Raw genomic sequence first — 27334 nt, 5'->3', positions numbered from 1 at the left:
TAATTGATTTTTCTTATCTTTTGAATTTTGATGAATCCATGAGAGCATGGGAAGCAGATTGAAACACTCTGCAAAGAAACACAATGCATTTTTATTAAACAATATGCCTAGAACAGAAAATAAATCATGTATTAAATAAACTTAAAAGCATAAAAAAAACTTTAGGTTTTTGAAGGGATTGACCGAGACACCACTAAAATAAAATTAGAAATGGAAACCCTGTGCCATCGCACATCATTTATGGTAAACATATGTACCTGTTTTCTGATGTCAGCACACAGTTTAGTTTCCATGGACGATAATTCCATTTACGACTGTAAACTTCCATCTGGATCGAAGAAGGGTGGTTTCACCTAAAACATATGCTTGGACTTAATAGCATCATATATTTAATATTAAGTGCTAGTACTTGGGCTTTAATCTTATTTAGTACCTAAATTTTATGCTGTCACTCTGGAGGTGGCAACCTACTTGCATCTGAAGTACGTGGGATACTTGAAAGTCTGTATGGTTGCTGTGCCCTTATTCAGAAAAGTTGAGGAGATTTCCTGGTGCATCCATATAGGTGGTGCTTAGATCTTTTTTTACGGTGTTGCTAATCTACCAGACACCAGGAGAAGACCTCAGTCCCTGGTGGCCAATTTAAAGGGAAAATCAACTGAAACAGGTCAGATTTATCTTGCTAAACTCTTGCTCCTGTTTGTAACTGACACTTTTGCAACTGACCCTGGCCTTGTCTATAGCCTCTTTTTTGGTTCTGGATATGCTCCTGCTTTGCAGTTTGAGCTATTTACTGATTTGCTTTTTGTTCTATTCCTAATTTCAACTCTTAGCTATATTATGACAACACTACTATCTTATCAGCTTGGTTTGACCCTTTCCTTCCTTTCTGACTACACTGCCAACAATCAATAACTAATTTGGAGACTGTGAACTTGGAATCTTCCTTTAGAATGGTCCAAACTTCCTTTCAGCAGTTAAAAGTCAAGGCCAGTTGATAGCCTACACTTTTGAGTCTGGCAAGTGGGAACGAAGGGCATCTCAGAATAATCACCATATGTAACTGTTCATTTTCATGACTTTTTGTATATATATATATATATATATATATATATATATATATATATATATATACAAGACATCATTATTTGCAGCCCTTGTTAGTTAAAACTTATCATTCTCAAATATGTTTTTTTTTTTTTTTTTCAAAGCAATGATTGTATTAATATACATCATAGATCTGAAGTTTATCTTAGCCTTTGCTTTGTATATTCCTAATTAATATCACAAAGAATGGAGGAAGAGTAAAATAGTGAAGGGACATTTTATATGGAGCATAAATCAGGTTCAACTTTTCTAATTTGACCACAGAAGCTTTAAAGGAAACCTACCACTTGAAGTGGTAGGTGTAAGAAGGAAATACCGAGCACCAGCTCAGGGTGAGCTGGTGCAGGAGCTTATTTTTTTTAGTGTTTTAAACTGCTGTACCGAAGCTGCTTCGGCGCACCATGCGCTTGGCTACATAGGAAGTGAAGGAGAGCCGTGCGCATGGTCGCGCACATGGTGCGCCGAGCGCGTACCTCTGTGTGCCGAGGCAGCTTCGGCTGCAAAGTTTAAAAAGTGTTTTAAACAAAAATAAGCTCCGGCACCAGTTCACCCTGAGCTGGTGCTCGGTATTTCCTTCTTACACCTACCACTTCAAGTGTTAGGTTTCCTAACAGCATTTTTTGCTTTTTTCATCTTCCCAGTGTCCTATCTGGCAAACCGGCTGTTGATGCAAGGTATATATAAATTTTGCTTTAGCAAAAGACCATAGTATATGCAAAGACCATAGTGTATTATTTTAAAGATTTATAGCCTTTTCAAAGTACTGTACTTGCTTACAATATAAAGCTGTCTTAAGAAAAAAAAGCAGGTATCATAGCTATATACATAGATATAAAAATATATACAAAAACTTATCCAAGATAAATTGCTGAGAGAAATGTCAGTGAGTTGTAGCCTTCAGGGAAATCTGAATGTTAAGTATATGACAACTCATTAAGAGTTCAATATCCATAAAAGGACATTATTATAGGAAGGATGCCTGCTCTTTTCAAACTAATAGAGAATCATTGGAATGACATAATTATGTTATACTGTTAATTGAACTCTGAAATTGTATCTGATATGATATTGTAGACTATTTCACTTCAGTTCTTATTCTTACTGTCTCCCAGTTTATGACTCCAGTCAAGCTAAGCACATATGGATTAACAGGGTGAATAATGTTTTGTTACTAATATGAAGAAATTGACCAGTTCTATCATCAATATTTATGTTTCAAGTATAGAATGATACAATGTTATTTTGAACAAATGCACAATGATTACTTTTTGATTGAGATAGTGATATATAAAACAGATGGTCTGACAAACAACGCAATGTAAACACAGTAAATCTTGAGCTCTTTGGAGATCATATTCTTAGAAAATCAATGGAGCTTTGTTTAACTTACGACTGAACCATCTTTTAGAAATCAAATACTCCAATCAAAGCAAGGTTTTAGCAAAGAAAAATTAGGTATCCAGCTGGCCAGTTAAAATGTAGTCCAACTGGATATTATAAATTACTTTCTGAAATCCTGCAAAGTGCCTCAGACAGGTCATATTGTTCAGCATATGCTAAATTGACGCTGTCAAACCAACAGTGATGTGAACTACAGTATTAGCCATTTTGAGAACATGAAAAGAAGAGATTCTTTGTGTTAAGAGATTTGAAAAGACTCTACCAAACAGATGACCTTAGTAGCCTTAAACATCTGCAAGTAAAATCTATTTGACAAGCTGACAATGATTACCCTTTAATTTAGTTTGCCTTGATTTATGTCAACATGTGGCATTTACTTACTCAATTAACAAATCTCTAGAGATAGGAATATTGTATGAATTCCATTTTGTCACTCAGTTACATACAGAATAACATGAAAGAAACCTTATGTATCGAACTAAAGCATAACTACCATTTTTGTAGGTGGAGTCTTCTGTATTAAATCAATTTGAATTTGGATGAAACATTAAAATGTACAATAGTGTATAAAAAAATTCTACTTTATCATACAAACAAACTTGAAATAGTGAATAATGAAATCTAAAAACCATCCTCACAAATATATGTTTCTTTGTAAATGCGATATTTAAATAAGTGACACATACTATTATGGCCATAATGGCTTAGTGATTAGCATTACAGCCTTGCTGGGGACCTGGAAACACCTGCAAAGAGTTTGTATGTTCTCTCCATGTTTGCGTGAGTTTCCTTTGGGTCCTCCGGTTTCCTCCCACACTCACAAAACATACTGGTAGGTTGATAAGATTGTGAGCCCCATTGGGACAGGGACTGATTTGGCAAACTTTGTGCAGCGCTGCGTAATCTGTGTGTTCTATATAAATAAAGAAATTATTATTAAATTTACCAAATGGATAGATGCATGTAATTCAAATTAATTAAAAAAAACCTTGGTCGCTGAGACCAGAAATTGTCCCAAAAAATAGACAAAAGGAGGTAATACAGCTGTGTAGTGACAAATGTTATTTTTTTTACTGATGAATAAAGAGAGAGGGGAGATTTATCATTACTTTAAGTGCAAAAAGTCAAGTGTTTTCAAGTTTGTTTTGAACATTTGTCCCACAACTCGTGGCGCCTGTTTTTTTTAACATATTTGCAGTAGTTTAGACTAAAATTTGTAGTATTGGCCTTTTTAATTGTGGAAAAGTTTTCCTGTTGTCTTCCTTAGCAGGACGAAGCAGGACAACTTTTTTGCACAAAAATGTGTGACTTTTTTAAGAAGTTGCATCCTCCACTTCAGTCAACAATGTAAGACTAATAAGCACAGGTGAAATTTTACACAAGAAACATCCATCTGATATACCAAATTATACTATCAACAAGGCATAAAAGGAACAAGACTGACAGGAAAACTAGAAAGAGAAAATATGAATTTCAACTGATATTTTTAAAAAAAATAATGAATTTTCAAAAAATAATATGAATAATTAAATATTGCACAAGTGTAATGCAGTACAAAATAATATATTAATACAGTAGAAGTAAAAGGCTGGGGACACAACAAACACAATTGTAGTGTGTTATAGCAAAGTGTAAATTACCCCTAAACAGTGCTTGTTGCATCAAGGCATCATGCTGGGTGCCCTTTATATTGTTAGTTGTTTCATCAGTAGCCACTTGCTGTTTAGGGATGTTGCTGTAATTCGCTCATTCACATTTGTTTTCAGGGGCTGTGTCACTTTAACACAACTCAGGGCTTGTCTAGGGCAAGTGAAAAAAGTAAAAAACAATGTAACAATGACATCTTCTCTATAGATTAAAGTGGTCTTAAAGGGGTATTTTAACCTGGGCATTCACTTTTCACTTCAGATGTAATTAATCTGCAATATGCATTTTTTCCCAATTTAATGTTATTAAACAAAACCTCCTGTGTGAAGATAATTTCTCATAAACATATCCATGCTTTCACTTAAATGAGATAGATGTCCATAGATATGACCACTCACTGCTGACTTTGCCAGTAGCTAGGCATCTATTATTGATGCTTGAGTGACCATCTGGATTCTGCATTAATTATCACAGGACAGTTGTGGGTCCTGCAGTAACTCCTGGCCATTTAATTTGCAAAACCAATTTGCACTAATTCGGCCCTAACAGCACTAATTCTTGTAGCGGTGGTCGTATCCAAGGACAGCTGACCTCCATTTCTAAGGGACCATAAATTACATTTTTGGGAAAGTATCTTTATATGGGTACATTTTCATTAATAGCATCCAATTGAGAAAAACCTGATTGCTCACATAATAGTAAATCCTACATAGATCAGAACTACTGTGTTGTGAAAAGTGTGGTGCATAAAAAGCACCTACAATGTTGCGATGGTTAACACGGCATATGGTGTGTTAACTTACACAGGCAGACTAACTTATCACATCTGGTTAATGAGATAAGCAAGCCATGTTAACCAATGCTGCATCCATATCCCACCCTGGAAAACATATTTGCATATTTCCCAGTTCTTCATGTATATGCTTTTTTCTTCTTCACTCACTCCAGACTGCATACATTTGTCTGGAAGGGGCAACAAATCATATTTAGGAGAGGAATCTGCTATACATTTTGCTTTGGAGATAAGGCAGCTTAATATTATGTGACTGATCTGGGTATCTGAAGCTTTCTGAAATAAATTCCTATTGTTCTTCATCCTCACACAATCTCAGCAACATTCTGTCATTCTTAGAAATTTTATATTATAAGGGCTTTCTCCACTAAGATGTCAAACCCATATTTACTAACTTCCCCCATTTTCAACATTCTTTTCCATTTTCTCTTCCTTAATGCATCTATTTTTCTCTTTAATTCTCTGCTTTACTAGCTCTTTCCTTGAGGTTTAGCTACCACTAAAGATGGAAGTGTGCTTCACAAGCATGTCCCAATTTGGGATTAGGGATTTCTTACAAAAATAAAACAAAATTTATTATAAATACAAACAGTAGATTGCTTTACCTAGATTGTGTCAGTCTGTCAGATTTTCTGCTCATTTTTAAAACAAGAAATCTAACAGAAAAGCAATTTTTTTAATCTATTGGTGTCCTTGCCCATGCACTTTTCAATTCCTGCCTTATATCTATGACTAATCACCAATCTTAAGCAAAAATCTTGACATACAATATCTGGGATCAAACTGTTGATGGCCTGTCATTGCTATTATTTCTGTAGGGGTGTGACTCTGACTCTGAAGTGGGAACGTTGTTGGGACCTCTTAATTTATTACATTGGTCAATAAAACTGCATGCCATCTATTTCCTCAACCTGCATTCGGTAAAAGTAGTGATTGCAGCTTCTTATTCACTTAGCAGAGCAGAAACTGCAACAATTTGTGGCACAACATGTTCAATAGCATGCACGACAGCCAATGTAAACAATGCCGAGGTCCTTTTCCAAAGTGCTTGGCTGCAATGCCTTTGGACAATTGGTCAGCTGGAGAGCTAAGATTTAGGCCTTCATCAATTTAAGACATGCAGTTCTCAGGTAAAGTACAGGATAGGTTCTGTTTAGAGATGAGCGAACATACTCGTCCAAGCTTGATGCTCGTTCGAGCATTAGCGTACTCGAAACTGCTCGTTGCTCGGACGAATACTTCGCCCGCTCGAGAAAATGGCAGCTCCCGCCGTTTTGCTTTTTGGCGGCCAGAAACAAAGCTAATCACAAGCCAGGAGACTCTGCACTCCACCCAGCATGAAGTGGTACCCTTACACGTCGATAGCAGTGGTTGGCTGGCCAGATCAGGTGACCCTGGGATAGACTAGCTGCTGCCCGCGCTGCTCGGATCATTCTGTGTCTGGATGCCGCTAGGGAGAGAGCTGCTGCTGGTCAGGGAAAGCGTTAGGGTGTTCTATTAGAATAGTGTTAGGCAGGAGTGATTCAACAAGAACCCAACAGCCCTTCTTAGGGCTACAATAACGTTATACTTTTTTTTTTTGCTTGTGGCTGGGCTTGCTGGCACTGGTAGTGCAGCTAGTACCATATTGTGAGGAATTTGCAGGGGGACTTGCTACCGTTGTGTTTAGCTCTTAGTGACACACATATCCACCTCAAACACCAAAGTGGGAAAATTTATTAGGGGTTGGATTTCAATTAGGCACAGTCTGGCAATTTCTTTTTATTTGACATTTATTTTTTCATAACTCAGCGTCATCTCATCAGTGGGCTTTCATACTTGGCTAGAAAATAGCCAAAGGAGAATCCAAACGGCTTACTTACGCCTACAATAGCGTTATATATATATTATTTCTGGTTAATCTGCTGGTGGCTGTCCTTGCTGCAGTGCATATACTAGCCAATTGTCAGGAATTTGGAGTGAGACTTGCGACCGCTGTGTTTAGCGCTTAGTGACGCACATATCCATCGCAAAGACCGAAGTGGGAAAATTTATTAGGGGTTGGATTTCAATTAGGCACAGTCTGGCAGTTTCTTTTTATTTTACGTTTATTTTTTCATAACTCAGCGTCATCTCATCAGTGTGCTTTCATACTTGGCTAGAAAATAGCCAAAGGAGAATCCAAACGGCTTACTTATGCCTACAATAGCGTTATATATATTTTATTTCTGGTTGATCTGCTGGTGGCTGTCCTTGCTGCAGTGCATATACTAGCCAATTGTCAGGAATTTGGAGTGAGACTTGCGACCGCTGTGTTTAGCGCTTAGTGACGCACATATCCATCGCAAAGACCGAAGTGGGAAAATTTATTAGGGGTTGGATTTCAATTAGGCACAGTCTGGCAGTTTCTTTTTATTTTACGTTTATTTTTTCATAACTCAGCGTCATCTCATCAGTGTGCTTTCATACTTGGCTAGAAAATAGCCAAAGGAGAATCCAAACGGCTTACTTACGCCTACAATAGCGTTATATATATTTTATTTCTGGTTGATCTGCTGGTGGCTGTCCTTGCTGCAGTGCATATACTAGCCAATTGTCAGGAATTTGGAGTGAGACTTGCGACCGCTGTGTTTAGTGCTTAGTGACGCACATATCCATCGCAAAGACCGAAGTGGGAAAATTTATTAGGGGTTGGATTTCAATTAGGCACAGTCTGCCATTTCCTTTTTATTTTACGTTTATTTTTTCATAACTCAGCATCATCTCATCTGGCATAGCAGTGTGCTTTCATACTTGGCTAGAAAATAGCCATAGCAATAGGATAGCATTGTTTGGTTTTAAAAACTAAAAAACACAAAAAAAAAACTAAAAAACACAAAAAAACACAAAAAAAAGTTAAAAAAAAATTAAAGTTATAACTTTCATTTTCAAAATGTTTAACCCGAGGGCTAGGGGTAGAGGACGAGGGCGGGGACGTGGGCGTCCAACTACTGCAGGGGTCAGAGACCGTGGTCCTGGGCGGGGTGAGACACCACCTGCTGATGAGGGAGCAGGGGAACGCCGCAGAGCTACACTCCCTAGGTTCATGTCTGAAGTTACTGGGACTCGTGGTAGAGCACTGTTGAGGCCAGAACAGTGCGAACAGGTGATGTCGTGGATTGCCGACAATGCTTCGAGCAATTTGTCCACCAGTCAGTCTTCCACGCAGTCCACCCATGTCACCGAAATCGGCACTCCTCCAGCTCCTGCACCTCAGCCTCCTCCCCCCCAGTCTGCCCCCTCCCAGGAAAATTTGGCATTTGAACTGGCATACTCTGAGGAACTGTTATCTGGACCCTTCCCACAGTCACAAACCACTTGTCCGGTTGCTGCTGAGCAATTTTCCGATGCCCAGGTTTTCCACCAGTCGCAGTCTGTGGGTGATGATGACCTTCTTGACGTAGTGGAAGAAGTGTGTAAAGAGGTGTCCGACGATGAGGAGACACGGTTGTCAGACAGTGGTGAAGTTGTTGTCAGGGCAGGAAGTCCGAGGGGGGAGCAGACTGAGGGATCGGAGGATGATGAGGTGACAGACCCAAGCTGGGTTGAGAGGCCGGGTGAACACAGTGCTTCTGAGACGGAGGAGAGTCCTCGACCAGAACAGGTTGGAAGAGGCAGTGGTGGGGCCAGACGGAGAGGCAGGGCCAGAGCAGGTGCATCAGCGCCAAATGTGTCACGTAGTGAAGCTCCCGTGGCGAGGGCTCCCGCGGCGAGGGCTAGATTTTCAGAAGTCTGGAGGTTCTTTAAGGAAACACCGGATGACCGACGGACTGTGGTGTGCAACCTTTGCCAAACCAGGATCAGCAGGGGTTCCACCACTACTAGCTTAACTACCACCAGTATGCGCAGGCATATGAATGCTAAACACCCCACTCAGTGGCACCAAGCCCGTTCACCTCCGGCCGTGCACACCACTGCTCCTTCCCCTGTTTCAGCTGATAGTCAGCCCCCTGCCCAGGACCCTGGCACAAAAACCCCATCGTCGCCTCCACGATCCTCCACAGCATCCACCATAGTTCAGCTCTCCATACTCCAGACGCTGGAGCGTAAACGGAAATATAGTGCAACCCACCCGCACGCCCAAGCCCTTAATGTCCACATCTCCAGATTGCTTAGCCTGGAGATGCTGCCCTATAGGCTAGTAGAGACCGAGGCCTTTCGCAACCTCATGGCGGCGGCCACCCCTCGGTATTCGGTCCCCAGCCGCCACTACTTTTCCCGATGTGCCGTCCCAGCCCTGCACCAGCACGTGTCAGACAACATCATCCGTGCCCTGACCAACGCCGTTTCTGACAAGGTCCACCTGACCACGGACACGCGGACGAGTGCTGCCGGGCAGGGCCACTATATATCGCTGACGGCACATTGGGTTAACTTGGTGGAGGCTGGGACCGAGTCTGACCCTGCGGCTGGTCATATACTGCCGACGCCGAGGATTGCAGGGCCTACCTCGGTCCAGGTCTTTCAGGCCTACTATGCCTCCTCCTCCTCCCACCCCTCCTCCACCTCCTCCTCCGAACTACCATCCGTGGGCATGCCGCCATCAGTCGGTAGCTCTAGGCACAGCAGCAGTGCCGTCGCTAAGCGACAGCAGGCGGTGCTCAAACTGCTGAGCCTAGGCGATAAAAGGCACACCGCCCAAGAGCTATTACAGGGCATCACGGCGCAGACTGATCTGTGGCTGGCACCGCTGAACCTGAAGCCAGGCATGGTTGTGTGTGACAACGGCCGTAACCTGGTGGCGGCTCTGCAACTCGGCAGACTGACACATGTGCCATGCCTGGTTCAGCGTTTCCTCAAGACATACCCCAATCTGTCTGATTTGCTCACGAAGGTGCGCCGCATCTGTGCGCATTTCAGGAAGTCCAGCACAGATGCTGCCACTCTCAGGGCAGCGCAGCGCCGCCTCCAACTGCCCGCTCACCGACTGTTGTGCGACGTGCCCACGAGGTGGAATTCAACATTAACCATGTTATCCAGAGTTTACCAGCAGCGCAGAGCGATTGTAGACTGCCAGATGTCAACTTCCACCAGAACTGGTAGTCAGGTCAGTCAGCTTCCTCAAGTCTACAATGAGGAGTGGACGTGGATGTCTGATATCTGTCAGGTGCTGAGTAACTTCGAGGAGTCAACACAGATGGTCAGTGGCGATGCCGCCATCATCAGCCTCACCATCCCGCTGCTTGGTCTGTTGAAAAACTCTCTGATCAGCATGAAGTCGGAAGCTTTGCGCTCGTCACAAGAGACGGGGGAAGAAGATTCCCTTGTTGATAGCCAAAGCACCCTTAGGTCTGTTTCTCAGCGCATATCGGAGGAGGTGGAGGAGGATGAGGAGGAAGAGGAGGAGAATGTTGGCGAGACACAAGAGGGGACCATTGTTGAGTCCTTCACTGTTCAGCGTGTATGGGCAGAAGAAGAGGAGTTGGAGGAGTTGGAGGAGGAGGAAATGGACAGTCAGGCCAGTGAGGGGAGTGAATTCTTACGCGTTGGTACTCTGGCGCATATGGCAGATTTCATGCTAGGGTGCCTATCCCGTGACCCTCGCGTTCAAAGAATTTATTCCAGCACCGATTACTGGGTATTCACCCTCCTGGACCCACGGTACAAGCAAAATCTTTCCACTCTCATCCCTGGAGAGGAAAGGAGTGTGAGAATGCATGAATACCAGCAGGCCCTGGTGCACAAGCTGAAACACTATTTCCCTTCTGACAGCGCTAGCGGCAGAGTGCGTAGTTCTGCGGGACAAGTAGCGAGGGAGAGTAGGCGAGCAGGCAGCTTGTCCAGCACTGGCAAGGGTACGCTTTACAAGGCTTTTGCCAGCTTTATGTCACCCCAGCAAGACACTGTCACCTGTCCCCAGTCTCAGCAGAGTTGGGCTGATCTTTACAGAAAGATGGTGAGGGAGTACGTAGCTGACCATACCATCGTCCTAAATGATCACACAGCTCCCTACAACTACTGGGTTTCAAAGCTGGACATGTGGCACGAACTGGCGCTGTACGCCTTGGAGGTTCTTGCCTGCCCTGCCGCTAGCGTGTTGTCCGAGCGGGTTTTCAGTGCAGCTGGTGGCATCATCACCGATAAGCGTACACGCCTGTCGACTGACAGCGCTGACAGGCTGACGCTTATTAAGATGAATAAAGCCTGGATTTCTCATAATTTCCAATCTCCACCAGGTGAAGGAAGCTCAACCTGAATAATTTATGCACTCCTCCTCCTCCTCATTTTCCTCCTCCTCCTCCTCTTTGTACACTAAAGCAGAGGAAACTGGCTATTTTTTGCCAGGGCCCACTGGCTCTAGCTATAGTACTTTATGCATTTAATTTTTCTGGCGGGCCACCTACCCGGTCCTCTGTTTTAAACAATTTTTGGGAGTGCCACATACAGGCACTCAATCTATTCAATTTTTCTGGAGGGCCACCTACCTGCTCCTCTGGTTTGAAAACTTTTTTGGACTGCCACATACAGGCACTCAATCTATTTCATTTTTCTGGAGGGCCACCTACCTGCTCCTCTGGTTTGAAAACTTTTTTGGACTGCCACATACAGGCACTCAATCTATTTCATTTTTCTGGAGGGCCACCTACCTGCTCCTCTGGTTTGAAAACTTTTTTGGACTGCCACATACAGGCACTATCCAAATTAAATTGTCTCCATAGCAGCCTCCACTCGTTGTCTCCTTTGCTACCTCCAAAAGTCGTCCATATAGCTGCCTCCATACATCGTCCCCTTATCAAACGAGGTGTGTCAGGCAGAAATTTGGGTTGTTTTCATGGATTCCACATCAAAGTTGTTAACTTTGTCGCCACCCTGCTGTGTTATCCACAAAATATACTGGCAAACTTTTATCATTTACCAATATTATTTCAGCGCTTCTTGCGCATCTGTTTACATTCCCCTCACCTGCCATATCCTAAACTTATAAGAATGCTACTACACTTGATCTTATACAAAAGGTTCTCTTAGAAGTGCTGTTTGGGGAGTAGCCTAGAGAAAGGGGCTTGGATTGGCGAAAGCTCGCCTGGCAGCGGAGCGCCAGCTCCATGCGCATCATGCGCTTCTTGCGCATCTGTTTACATTCCCCTCACCCGCCATATCCCAAACTTATAAGAACGCTACTACACTTAACTTGGTGCAGGCTGGGACCGAGTCTGACCCTGGGGCTGGTCATATACTGCCGACGCAGAGGATTGCGGGGCCTACCTCAGTCCAGGTCTCAAAGGCCTAGTATACCTCCTCCTCCTCCCACCCCTCCTCCACCTCCTCCTCCTCCGAATTACCATCCGTGGCCATGGCGCCATCAGTCGGTAGCTCTAGGCACAGCAGCAGTGCCGTCGCTAAGCGACAGCAGGCGGTGCTCAAACTGCTGAGCCTAGGCGATAAAAGGCACACCGCCCAAGAGCTATTACAGGGCATTCCACATCAAACTTGTTAACTTTGTCGCCACCCTGCTGTGTAATCCACAAAATATACTGGCAAACTTTTATCATTTACCGATATTATTTCAGCGCTTCTTGCGCATCTGTTTACATTCCCCTCACCCGCCATATCCCAAACTTATAAGAACGCTACTACACTTGATCTTATACAAAAGGTTCTTAGAAGTGCTGTTTGGGGAGTAGCCTAGAGACAGGGGCTTGGATTGGCGAAAGCTCGCCTGGCAGCGGAGCGCCAGCTCCATGCCAAGATCCAATTAACATAGTTTTAACTGCAGCACCTTTAATCTACTACTAGTTCACTGCCTCCATACATGGTCCCCTTATCAAACGAGCTGTGTCAGGCAGAATTTTGGGTTGTTTTCATGGCTTCCATGTTAACTTTGTCGCCACCCTGCTGTGTAATCCACAAAATATACTGGCAAACTTTTATCATGTACCGATATTATTTGAGCGCTTCTTGCTCACCTCCTTTGGTTCCTCTCTGCCACCCATTGGTATGAAGCCTGAGTCCATTTAGGGTATGTCGCCATGCCACTCTCTAGCCTGCCGCTGCTGCCGCTGCCTCTGCATGCCATCCCCTATAGTGTTAGGGTCAATTATTGGATGTTTTAGATGCTATCTTGCTTCATTCTGTCACTCTGTCATGGCCATGCTGTTACCCATAATTTTGGCATAATGGTGCATTTAAGCAGCCTCAGAGGCATCCATGCATGCTGCCCCTGCTGTTTCCTCTCCATTTCCGTGGTGTTTCCATCCTTTTCTGAGGTTCCCAGGTGTTTGGCCAAGCTTCCCTGTGCAGAGCCTTGGTCCCCTTGAAAAATGCTCGAGTCTCCCATTGACTTCAATGGGGCTCGTTATTCGAGACGAGCACTCGAGCATCGGGAAAAGTTTGTCTCGAATAACGAGTACCCGAGCATTTTAGTGCTCGCTCATCTCTAGTTCTGTTTGTTTATTCTTACATTGAATTCGTATGTATGTTGGAACAGGTTTATTTTGTAAGTGGAACTCCCGACACATTATTTCCTAGTCCTTGTGACAATTAGATTCTAAAAATTTTGGGCTGTAAAAGGAGTAACAAGAAAGCGTCATTGTAGGCACCTTATAAATTACCATTACAGCCTGGGACTAAAGCTTAGAAAATTACGAGCATACCAAGAGCTCCTCCAGAAGTCGCCAGGAGGAGAAATATCCATTTGTAACTAAGGGCCATGTGTAAATTGGGTGTTCTTAAGTCAGGGTGTCAGAACTTGCTAATGCTTGCTGCAGTGTTAAGAATTTTAGTCACATCTATCTCTGTTTGCTGGAAGCCTTGATTGGCAACTGCCTTGTAGAGTCTCTTGGCGGGGAAAACATTGTGTTGTCATTTTAGAGTTCAGTTGTGTATTACCTCTGATTTCTGTGAAGGATGGCCAATCCAGTCAACTGCTTTATATATCTGCCCATTTCCTTTACAGCTTGCTGGTTATAGTCTCCTGACACTTTTGTCCCATTTCTTCTTGCTATTGCATTTGCTATATTGTGTATCTGACCTCTGCTACATTATTTGATCATTCTCCTCCTATTCAATTCTGTGCTTTACCACTGTCTTGGATTTGGCCTGGTTCTCTCTAATTTCTCTCTTCTATTACAGGACTATGTGTATTCTAAATATCCCTTTAAGGCTTCATTCATTTTAGGTTACAAATAACGGATGCAATGAAACACTATATATACCTTCACTACACATTTGCTACACTACACATTTTCTAATCCCAGAAAATCACAGTTTACTTACCTGTACTGCTTGGTGAGAAAATAACAGAATTGAAAAAACTGTCAAGAAAAGAACATGCATTTTAAACAACTTTAAATCACCAAAAGGCTAGATTTGTGGTATTGTGTGAGATTTAAGAAACACTTTGTACTTGAACTGGGAATACTTCCAACTCTTCCAGCTTCAAATTTATTGAATCAGAACAATAGACATTAAAGTTTCTTATTTGATGTTACTTCTACTATTATAAAATGTATAGCTTCTGAAAATTGCACTGTACAGTACACAATATTAATTAAAGAAAATATATTGTTTTTTATAATTACATTTCAATGGGTAAATGTTATAGAGGGTATTTTCCCCACATTATCTCTTTAAACTACAAGTACTACAAATGCTATAAGTTTAAAACCATAAACATTTTTGCTAAGTTCCAATGAAGCACATTTGCTGTAGACATTTCTACAATTGTCATTTGAAGGAGGCTGGAAATGCACACATGCTACCAGAATAAATGTATTGAATTACTTCTTTAGTCGTGGTAAGGCTAGGTCCAAATCATGTTTTTTTGCCCTCAAGGCATATGCACATAGTGTGGGATCCCATCCTGTTCTTCCCCTCCTTCCTGAAAGCAGGAGGAGTGAACATCAAGAGGAGTGATCATCAGTGATTGGCTGCTGCAGATGTTCAGGATGTTTCCTCCAGTGATGTAATTGCCCTTACTATTACATCACTGGTGACCTCTCTCAGCATACATGGTATCCATCCTTCATTGGACCAATGGCATCCTCCATTGGTCCAATAGCCTCCGCTGAGCATATACATCACTTAGAAGGAGGGGAGAAAATGGAAAGAGGTAGCATGCTGCTTTTTTTCATTCTGTGTTTTCCACAGTATTCGCAGCATACCAGTCAGATAGAGGCAAAAAGGCTCCATCTGCCAGTATATGTTTATGAATATGCTCAGGGCATATGTAGCTTTCTTGCCATATACACTGAGCGTATAAAAAAACACTGTGAATGTAGCCTAATCTACAAGGAAATTTAGGAGTGAGTTTTCTTTGGCTTCAGTGTTTTTGACTCTACACAATGCGGGTCATTTACTAAGGGCCTGAATCACGTTTTTCCGTCGGGTTACCCAAATATTACCGTTTTGTGCTGATTTTCCCTGAATTGCCCTGGGTTTTTGGCATGCACGCGACGGAAATCTGTTGGCGTGGCCGTCAGAAAACCCGACGGATTCAGAAAAAAATGCGGTATTTTTTTAAAAAAAAGTGTCACTTACCTATACCCAGCCACGGATCGTGAACTCCAGTGAACTCCGATGGACTTCAGCACAGCAGCGACACCTGGTGGACATCGGGCGCACTACCTTAGCAGACCCGAATCCTCCACAGAGAAAGCGCCGCTGGATCCCGACAGGACAGGGTAAGTAAATCTGCCCCATTGTCTCATCTATTTTATCTGTATTTAGACCTATTTGTTTTAGTCTTCCCCAACTTAAATTTTTTGTAAACTTTTAGATTATTCCTGTTTACAAAAAACTATAATACATACAATCTTGTAACTATGTGCGTGAAAAATTCTATATTTACCCAGAATTTTTGTAGTTCAAGTAAAAAAATAATGATGGTCAGATCAGTTTATTCAACATTTGTTTGTTGTCTCATTTCATGGAAATTCATAGATATACAATTTGAAATATTTACTATTTGCTGAATTTCCATAAAAATTGTTGCAAAATAAAATATACATAACACTGTATTTGATGACTTCCTAAACTTCACATACGTTTCAGAAGAAAAGAAGCTCAGTTACATGTTTCATTTTATCATTGTGGTTTAAAAATAGAAAGTTGAATATTTGTTCCTGTAAGAAACTTTAAAAGGAATATACTTTAAAGGAAAGCACATTGCATGTTACAATTATTTTTCTGTCCTATGATTGTTACAACTAGTTAAAACCCAAAGGGCCACTGCAGTCTTAATGATGCAGTTAATGATGTGTGAATTATAGACCCTGACAGCCTGTTTAATAAAAACAACACAATTGCAGCAAACGGCTTGGCCAACTACATTAACTAATAATATGATGTATGGAAAATATGTCTAAAATGTAAAAATAATCAAAAATCCACGTTTCTCCAACTCACTTCCAGTAATTTTATGGTGAGAACTAGATGAATTTTATGGGGTAACATAACATGCCTGCCATCAAGTTTGACAGTTAAGTATTGTCAGAAATAGCTGCTAAATAAGATTAAAATTAATATTTTTACTTTTAGGATTTTGGTATTTTTAAAAGCAATGGAGAAAATTACATTCTCTTTTCGTTATTTATCCCAAATTGTATAAATTTGCTGTGATAATCACGTAATTCAAGGTTTTAGAATTTCAGATATGTGCGCTATGTTTTATTAAAAAGGAAAGAAAGAAAGAAAGAAAGAAAGAAAGAAAGGAAGAAACAGATATAAAATGATGTAAGCATTTTCTTTTTTGGTTTTGTTTTTGTTTAACTGTTTTATACTTGTATTTTTATGGTCTGTATTTATGGGGGTTATTAAAGGTAATTGCCATTCATGTGGTTTGTGTTTAAATGTTAATTGCATGTGTCTAACGAGTAATTGTATTAAAAAAGTAAATAAAGAATATATTAAAAAAATGAAATGATGTTAGCAGACTTAAGGAACATTATCAGCCACTTAAAAAAATAAAAAACAGTAGGTAACTAAAAAGTTGTTCTATACCTCTATCTGTAGCAAGTGGTGATGTCACCGAGCAGATCGCAACACACTATGGAACGAAACTTACTTGGTTCCCGGAAGTGACCACCATCCGGGGTTACACAAGACAAGGCTAAACAGCACATCGATACACAGACAATACAGTGGAGCATTGTGGAGCAGTCTGAAAGGAAAACGCTACCTGTTCAATACACCTCTTTGATATGCATTTAGAAAATTGAAGACCAGGTAAAAATCACATTAAGAGGAGTGCGGTGACATACCATAACAATAAAATTTTATTGCATCATTAAAATGAGGAATAAACATAAATTTTTCACACAATCTTTAGGAGATATGAAGTAAAAACAGAATGGAAAATCGTTGGTTGGGGATCAGAGATATCTAGTTGTGACACTGTTTAGGTTTTCTATATATTAGTGGTATAAAAAATTGACTTAAAACTATCAAATTGCAATTTTAAACTTCTAGACCTCAATATAAAAATTGAAATGTCTTCTTATGCAACAAACAAGTCTTCTGCTCCCCTTCGGCCCCATGGCCAAAGTATGAATGCTTCCTTATCTTCCAACATCTAGAAACTTACTAGCAAAGTGAAGTAAACAAATTTCTAAGACATATCAAGTTGTGCTTATATTATCTTATTGTGAACAACTCAAATCCGGCTTTGTATAAAGGGAATTTGGCACTCCCTATGAGAGAAATAGAGCTCCTGCTTGGTGTAAAGGGAATTTGGCACTCCCTATGAGAGAAATAGAGCATTGTTTCCTTGGGGCTCATTTACTAAGGGCTTCATGGCCGCACTTTTGTCGGGTTTCCCAAACTTTTCCGTTTTGCGACAAATTACGACAGAAATCGGGGGGGGGGGGGCCTTGGCCATCGGACAACCCGACGGATTCAGAAAAAACGCGGAATTTTAAAAGATCAAGAACTTACATGCAGCGGGAAGAAGAAGGAGAACTCCGTTTCGGTGGTTTAATCCACTTTTATCAAGCATAACAACAATCATTACATACCAGCTATTTAAAGGTGCATAGTGCTTCTCATTGGTCAGATGGTGGTAAAGTGCATACAGGTAAGCACATACAGAAACAACATTAAACGTGAATATTCATGATGACATATTACAATTCATACATGTTATGTACATTGGCAGTGAAAATTCATAATACAGTGGCGATAAAGTGCAATAGTGTCAAGCATTAAAAACAAGAAGTCCCACCTATCGGGATATGACCAGCCCACGTCTCCTTCTCCATTCATAAAGTTGGTACACGCCTGTGATTAAAGCACCTGTATAGGCGCGATGTTCAGAGGGAATAGCGGAAGTGTGTGGTGTAACCATATCATCGGCTCCCCTGTAGTGTCACAGTGGGAGCTACTTCCGGTGAAAATCAGGCGCGCGTGCGCAAAAATCAGGTGCGCGTGCGCCACAATCAGGCGCGCATGCGCCACAATGGCAAGAGACGAAGCGGTGGCCATCTTGGATAAGGGCACGTTCCCAGAACAGACCTGTAAACATACAGAAGTCGACAATCAGGGCATCAATGGGTGCGTCTAGCGTGTACTCACAGTATACCTGTGAGTTCGCTTTTCACGGAGGGTCGTCCAGGGGTCGGGTGTCAGATGCAAATCCGTCACTCCGCCTTAGGGGCGATGCAATTCCTTAGCCCAAGCCCTGATAGCTGTCAACGGGGGCGATAACCCCACCTCCAAATACCTGTCGCTGTGGTCCTTTTTTCAGTGCCTAGTGATGGAAAAATAAACAGTTGAGATGTAGATGTGTTGAAAAGGGAGACGTGTAAGCGAAATTGGTCCATCTGATGGGGGTATACAATTCTTATTGTCTAAAGAAAGGAAAAAAAAGACAAAATCAGAAGAATACTGGTACAGGGGAAATATCCCATAGGGATGCATATACAGAAGATAACCTATTCCGGAAATCAAGATTACATGGTCACACAATTCTCAATGACACATAATTACGTGATACTTGAGAGGTTAAACTCTATATTCAAGCCATTGGGGTGAAGTGTATTAAGGCGATGGATCCATCTTAATTCACATCTACGAAGTAATAATTCCCTGTTGCCCCCTCGTCTGAGAGGTGGGATATGATCAATGAGAGTAAACCTCAATTGCGATTCCTTATGTTGCATTTCTGCGAAGTGTCGGCTTACTGGTAGATCCATTCTGCGTTTGCGAATGGTGTATCGATGGTGAGTGATACGAGTTTTAAACTCGTTGGTGGTTTTGCCAACGTATTTAAGATCGCAAGGGCAACTGAGCATATATATAACATGGTCACTGTTGCATGTCAAATAGTGGTGGATTTTATAAGTCTGGCTGGCATGTGAGAAGGTCTCCCCTTTGAGCATGAGGGGGCAATTTATACAAGATCTGCATGGGAAACTGCCCTTTCTTGTAGTTCCCATGATACCTCTTTGTGTAATTGTTTTCAAGGGGCCTATATATGATTTTACTAGGCGATCCCTGATGTTTTTTGCTCTCCTGTAGGATAAAAGAGGAGGACATTTGAATTCAGGTACATTTGATGGATCTCTACTGAGGACTGACCAATGTTTTTTGATGATTGATGCAATGTGATTGCTGCTGTCACAGTAGGTGGAAATGAATGGGATTCTTGAGGTGTGTCTTTCTTTTATTCGAGGTGCGAGTAATTCTTCTCTGGATCTTGTTTCGGGTGTAAGCCTATGTTTCTGTATGATTCTGTTCGGGTAACCTCTCTGTCTAAATTTATGAGACATCATTTCCATATTCGTGGAAAGGTGGGCTGTATTACTGGAAAAGGGAGTGAGTCAAGCATGGTGCGTGGATGATTACTGTCATATCTTAACAGTGTATTCCTGTCTGTAGGTTTCACAAAGAGATCGGTGGTAATACCATTAGTTTCGCATTTAACTGACACATCAAGGAATTGAATTTCATGGTCAGAGAACACTTTTGTAAACTTGATGTCCTCATCTATCGTATTGAGGAACATGTGGAATTCTTATAATTCCATAGTACTACCTGTCCACAGGAGGAATATGTCATCCATGTATCGCCACCACTCAACAACATGCTGAAAGTGGTGGGACACATAGACGAAATCTTCCTCAAGCGCAGCCATCATGATGTTGGCATATGTGGGGGCCATATTCGCCCCCATAGCCACTCCCTTCAATTGCACAAAAAATTCGTTGCCAAATAGAAAATAATTAGAGTGTAATACAAGATGTAACAAATCCATAATAAACATCATTTTTTGTTCTGTGAAACCTGATTTGTCTAGACATTTTTTTACCGCATGGAGACCCCTAGTGTGGTCTATGGACGTGTATAGTGAAGTGACGTCAAATAAAACCAAAGTAATCTTTGTTATATAGTATATAACCAGCAAAAAGATAATTGAAAGAACAGATCCATGTAAGTGATTCACACGTTTTAAGAAGAGAAGGGATTAAATGAAGTAACATTCATCATAAATAAGCTTACTGATCACAACTGACACGGTGCTTCACTGATCTCTAAATTATCCTGCAAGCCTATAATAGCTTATTTAAATGTAATGCATTTGTTTATTTAATCTGAAACCTCCTGTACATCTGTTTTATGATTAGGTAGTACATAAATTCATGTTTCACATTGAAAGAAAACCATTTTGAATAGTATTTTAAGATAAAATGTATACAAAAGACTAGATTACAACTAATGTAGATGTGTTTATGTGTAAAAATGTACATTATAATTAATAACACTTTAGAGATTATGATTACAGGTGGTCCCCTACTTAAGGACACCTGACTTACAGACAACCCGTAGTTACAGACAGACCCCTCTGACCTCTGGTGAAGGTCTCTGGATGCTTTATTACAGTTCCAATCTGCAATGTGCAGCTGTAAGGTGTCTGTAATGAAGCTTTATTGATAATCCTTGGTCCTATTACAGCAAAAAATGTTTAAACTCCAAATGTCACTGGGACCAAAACTTTTTTTGTCTGGATCTACAATTATAAAATATACAGTTTCGACTTACATACAAATTCAACTTAAGAACAAACCTCCGTACCCTATCTTGTACGTAACCCGGGGACTGCCTGTATTCATAAATTATTTCTATTGATCACAGAAAAGACAAGCAAGTACAGACCTCTCCAGCACAGATATTTCCCATCCCCTAATACATGCAGCATGAAATTTTGCTTTCAATGGACACAGGAACGGGTTTATGCTACCATGATACACTACTAAATATAGTTAATCCCCCAAAATCTAACGCCTTGAATCTTGGACTATAACCCTATATGGTTAAATTGATACAAATCAACTTTGATATTTTTTTTTTTTTACTAAAATTTTATTTACAAATTTTCACATTGACAGACAATAGAATATCAGTTATAAGGTAGACATATCACCTTTGAGGTATACAGGCGGTCCCCTACTTAACAACACTCGACATACATACGAACCCTAGTTACAAACGGACCTCTGGATATTGGTAATTTATTATGCTTTAGTCCTAGGCTACAATGATCAGCTGAAACAGTTATCAGAAGCGTCTGTAATGAAGCTTTAGTGTTAATCCTGATTCTTATGACAATCCAATATTTTTAAAATCCAATTGTCACAGAGACCAAAAAAGTTCTGGCTAGGTTTACAATGATAAAATACACAGTTCCGACTTACATACAAATTCAACTAAAGAACAAACCTACAGATCCTATCTTGTATGTAACCCGGGGACTTCCTGTATATAGTTTCACCTGGGTTGTGCAAGGCCCACAAGGATTTTTAGCCGAATGAACTTTGATTTAACATGGGCAACCCCATCTCCCCTATATCTAGGAGTTAAATTTACTACAAGTGTAGCGTCCCTATAGTGTCCCAATAGCTATTGAGTTAAACATATTTTATCCACTTTGGATTTTTTCTGTGACAACCATATACTTTCCCTTTCTGGATACTTTGTGTTTGCATCACAGTCACAACATGAAGGACTTTATATTAGACATTCCTATTTGCATATAGCAGACTCAATTCCCTGTATTTAGGTGCAGAACAATGTAAAGATGTTTCATGACATAACCTGCGGATATTGGTGATTGACATTGGTATCTAGTAGAGATGAGCGAGCACTAAAATGCTCGAGTGCTCGTTATTCGAGACAAACTTTTCCCGATGCTCGAGTGCTCGTCTCGAATAACGAGCCCCATTGAAGTCAATGGGAGACTCAAGCATTTTTCAAGGGGACCAAGGCTCTGCACAGGGAAGCTTGGCCAAACACCTGGGAACCTCAGAAAAGGATGGAAACACCACGGAAATGGACAGGAAACAGCAGGGGCAGCATGCATGGATGCTTCTGAGGCTGCTTAATCGTACCATTATGCCAAAATTATGGGCAACAGCATGGCCATGACAGAGTGACAGAATGAAGCAAGATAGCATCTAAAACATCCAATAATTGACCCTGACACTATAGGGGACGGCATGCAGAGGCAGCGGCAGCAGTGGCAGGCTAGAGAGTGTCATGGCGACATACCCTAAATGGACTCAGGCTTCAAACCAATGGGTGGCAGAGAGGAACCAAAGGAGGTGAGCAAGAAGCGCTGAAATTATTTCCTATGTGAACAAAAGTTTGACGGTATATTTAGTCGATAACACAGCATGGTGGCGACATAGTGACCAAGTTCCATAACGTATCTGGTGAAACACCCGAAAAATGAGCATGACACAGCTCTTTTGATAAGGGGACGACATGTGGAGGCAGCCATAGAGACGACTTCCATGATTAAGAGTGACAGTATGGGGCATCCATATTGCTTCTATGATTGAAACTTCAGGTCTCCAGCATGGCGGCGACAGATGGGCCGAGTTCCATTATGTATCTGGTGAAACACCTGAAATTTCTGCCTGACACAACTTGTTTGATAAGGGGATGATGTGCTGTATATCCTGTCGTGCTCCAGCGTCTGGGGTATAGAGAGTTGAAATTTGCGCATTGAGACATTGGTAAACGCTGTGGAGGATTGTGGAGGCAAAATGGGCAGGAAACAGCAGGGGGAAGTATGCATGGATGCCTCTGAGGCTGCCTAATCTTGGGATGGCGCTGGCGTTCTGCTGCCAGGCGAGCTTTCACCTGTCCAAGCCCCTGTCTCTCGGCTCCTCCCCACCCAAAATGGGCCTGGGGGCCAGAAGCGTTTACTTTAAAAAAAATTATAATTTTCAAAGCAGGCCGGGTCGTTTGAATATTTCACCTAGGAATGATGGAATAGCATAGTGGTTCTATTTTTAATTGTTTTTTCAGAAATGGTTCCATGATTAACAGCGACAGTATGGGGCCTCAATATTGCGCTGCTATGATTGCAACTTCAGGTCTCCAGCATGGCGGCGACAGATGGGCCGAGTTTCACTATGTATCTGGTGAAACACCTGAAAATTCTGCCTGACACAGCTCGTTTGATAAGGGGACAATGTATGGAGGCATTGAAGTAGTAGTAGATTAAAGGTGCTGCAGTTAAAACTATGTTAGTTGGATCTTGGGATGGAGCTGGCGCTCCGCTGCCAGGCGAGCTTTCGCCTATCCAAGCCCCTGTCTCTCAGCTACTCCCCAAACAGCAATTCTAAGAACCTTTTGTATAAGATCAAGTGTAGTAGTGTTCTTATAAGTTTGGGTTATGGCGGGTGAGGGGAATGTAAACAGATGCACAAGAAGCGCTGAAATAATATCGGTAAATGATAAAAGTTTGCCAGTATATTTTGCGGATATCACAGCAGGGTGGCAACAAAGTTAACAAGTTTGATGTGGAAGCCATGAAAACAACCCAAAATTCTGCCTGACACAGCTCGTTTGCTAAGGGGACAATGTATGGAGGCAGTGAACTAGTAGTAGATTAAAGGTGCTGCAGTTAAAACCATGTCAGTTGGATCTTGGGATGGAGCTGGCGCTCCGCTGCCAGGCGAGCTTTCGCCTATCCAAGCCCCTGTCTCTCGGCTACTCCACAACCAGCACTTCTAAGAACCTTTTGTATAAGATCAAGTGTAGTAGTGTTCTTATAAGTTTGGGTTATGGCGGGTGAGGGGAATGTAAACAGATGCGCAAGAAGCGCTGAAATAATATCGGTAAATGATAAAAGTTTGCCAGTATATTTTGTGGATTACACAGCAGGGTGGCGACAAAGTTAACAAGTTTGATGTGGAAGCCATGAAAACAACCCAAAATTCTGCCTGACACAGCTCGTTTGCTAAGGGGACGATGTATGGAGGCAGCTATATGGACGACTTTTGGAGGCAGCTATGGCGATGACGTGTGGAGGTAGCAATGGAGACAACGTGTGGAGGCAGTTAAAAAGACGAATTGTGGAAGCTGCTATGGAGACAATTTAGTTTGGATAGTGCCTGTATGTGGCAGTCCAAAAAAGTTTTCAAACAAGAGGAGCAGGTAGGTGGTCCTCCAGAAAAATGAAATAGATTGAGTGCCTGTATGTGGCAGACCAAAAAAGTTTTCAAACCAGAGGAGCAGGTAGGTGGTCCTCCAGAAAAATTAAATGGATTGAGTGCCTGTATGTGGCACTCCCAAAAATTGTTTAAAACAGAGGACCGGGTAGGTGGCCCTCCAGAAAAATTAAATACATAGAGTACTATAGCTAGAGCCAGTTGGCCCTGGCAAAAAATAGCCAGTTTCCTCTGCTTTAGTGTACAAAGAGGAGGAGAAGGAGGACAATGAGGAGGAGGAGAGCATAAACTATTCAGTATGAGCTTCCTTCACCTGGTGGAGAATGGAAATCCTGAGAAATCCAGGCTTTATTCATCTTGATAAGCTTCAGCCTGTCAGCGCTGTCAGTCGACAGGCGTGTGCGCTTATCCGTGATGATGCCACCAGCTGCACTGAAAACCCGCTCGGACAACACGCTAGCGGCAGGGCAGGCAAGAACCTCCAAGGCGTACAGCACCAGTTCGTGCCACATGTCCAGCTTTGAAACCCAGTAGTTGTAGGGAGCTGTGTGATCATTTAGGACGATGGTATGGTCAGCTACATACTCCCTCACCATCTTTCTGTAAAGATCAGCCCTACTCTGCCGAGACTGGGGACAGGTGACAGTGTCTTGCTGGGGTGACATAAAACTGGCAAAGGCCTAGTAAAGCGTACCCCTGCCAGTGCTGGACAAGCTGCCTGCTCGCCTACTCTCCCTCGCTACTTGTCCCGCAGAAGTACGCCCTCTGCCGCTAGCGCTGTCAGAAGGGAAATACTGTTTCAGCTTGTGCACCAGGGCCTGCTGGTAAGCATGCATTCTCACACTCCTTTCCTCTCCAGGGATGAGAGTGGAAAGATTTTGCTTTTACCGTGGGTCAAGGAGAGTGAATACCCAGTAATCGGTGCTTGAATAAATTCTTTGAACGTGAGGGTCACGTTCAAAGAATATGCCCCAGAGTACCAACGTGCAAGAATTCACTCCCCTCACTGGCCTGACTCTCCATTTCCTCCTCCTCCAACTGCTCCCCGCTTCTGACTCGCCAACATTCTCCTCCTCTTCCTCCTCATCCTCCTCCACCTCCTCTGATATGCGCTGAGAAACAGACCTGAGAGTGCTTTGGCTATCAACAAGGGAATCTTCTTCCCCCGTCTCTTGTGACGAGCGCAAAGCTTCCGACTTCATGCTGACCAGAGAGTTTTTCAACAGGCAAAGCAGCGGGATGGTGAGGATGATGATGGCGGCATCGCCACTGACCATCTGTGTTGACTCCTCAAAGTTACTCAGCACCTGACAGATATCAGACATCCACGTCCACTCCTCATTGTAGACTTGAGGAAGCTGACTGACCTGACTACCAGTTCTGGTGGAAGTTGACATCTGGCAGTCTACAATCGCTCTGCGCTGCTGGTAAACTCTGGATAACATGGTTAATGTTGAATTCCACCTCGTGGGCACGTCGCACAACAGTCGATGAGCGGGCAGTTGGAGGCAGCGCTGCGCTGAGAGTGGCAGCATCTGTGCTGGACTTCCTGAAATGCGCACAGATGCGGAGCACCTTCGTGAGCAAATCAGACAGATTGGGGTATGTCTTGAGGAACCGCTGAACTATGAGATTTAACACATGGGCCAGGCATGGCACATGTGTCAGTCTGCCGAGTTGCAGAGTCGCCACCAGGTTACGGCCGTTGACACACACAACCATGCCTGGCTTCAGGTTCAGCGGTGCCAACCACAGATCAGTCTGCGCCGTGATGCCCTGTAATAGCTCTTGGGCGGTGTGCCTTTTATCGCCTAGACTCAGCAGTTTGAACACCACCTGCTGTCGCTTAGCGATGGCACTGCTGCTATGCCTAGAGCTACCGACTGATGGCGCCATGCCCACGGATGGTAATTCGGAGGAGGAGGTGGAGGAGGGGTGGGGGTAGGAGGAGGCATATTAGGCCTGAGAGACCTGGACCGAGGTAGGCCCCGCAATCCTCGGCGTCGGCAGTATATGACCAGCCCCAGGGTCAGACTCGGTCCTAGCCTCCACCAAGTTAACACAATGTGCCGTTAGCGATAGACATTGGCCCTGCCCGGCAGCACTCGTCCACGTGTCCGTGGTCAGGTGGACCTTGTCAGAAACGGCGTTGGTCAGGGCACGGATGATATTGTCTGACACGTGCTTGTGCAGGACTGGGACGGCACATCGGGAAAAGTAGTGGCTGCTGGGGACCGAATACTGAGGGGCGGCCGCTGCCATGAGGTTTCGAAAGGCCTCGGTCTCTACCAGCCTATAGGGCAGCATCTCCAAGGTAAGCAGTTTGGAGATGTGGACGTTGAGGGCTTGGGCGTGTGGGTGGGTTGCACTATACTTCATTTTGCGCTCCTGCATCTGGGGTATGGAGAGCTGAATGCTGGTGGATGCTGTGGAGGATCGTGGAGGCGAAGATGGGGTTTTCGCACGGGAGGTGTTATGGCCGGGGTCCTGGGCAGGGGGCTGACTAGCAGATGACACAGGGGAAGGAGCAGTGGTGTGCCCGGCCGGAGGTGAACGGGATTGGTACCATTGAGTGGGGTGTTTAGCATTCATATGCCTGCGCATACTGGTGGTAGTTAAGCTAGTAGTGGTGGAACCCCTGCTGATCCTGGTTTGGCACAGGTTGCACACCACAGTCCATCGGTCATCCGGTGTTTCTTTAAAGAACCTCCAGACTTCTGAAAATCTAGCCCTCGCCACGGGAGCTTGACATCGTGAAACATTTGGCGCTAATGCACCAGCTCTGACCCTGCCTCTCCGTCTGGCCCCACCACTGCCTCTTCCAACCTGTTCTGGTATAGGACTCGCCTCCATCTCAGAAGCACTGTGTCCACCCGGCCTATCAACCCAGCTTGGGTCTGTCAACTCATCATCCTCCGATCCCTCAGTCTGCTCCCCCCTCGGACTTCCTGCCCTGACAACAACTTCACCACTGTCT

Source organism: Engystomops pustulosus, chromosome 1 (genome assembly GCF_040894005.1).
Source record: "Engystomops pustulosus chromosome 1, aEngPut4.maternal, whole genome shotgun sequence".
In the NCBI taxonomy this organism is placed as follows: domain Eukaryota; kingdom Metazoa; phylum Chordata; class Amphibia; order Anura; family Leptodactylidae; genus Engystomops; species Engystomops pustulosus.
The sequence above is the reverse complement of the archived record's forward strand: the minus strand, read 5'-3'. Positions refer to the sequence as shown.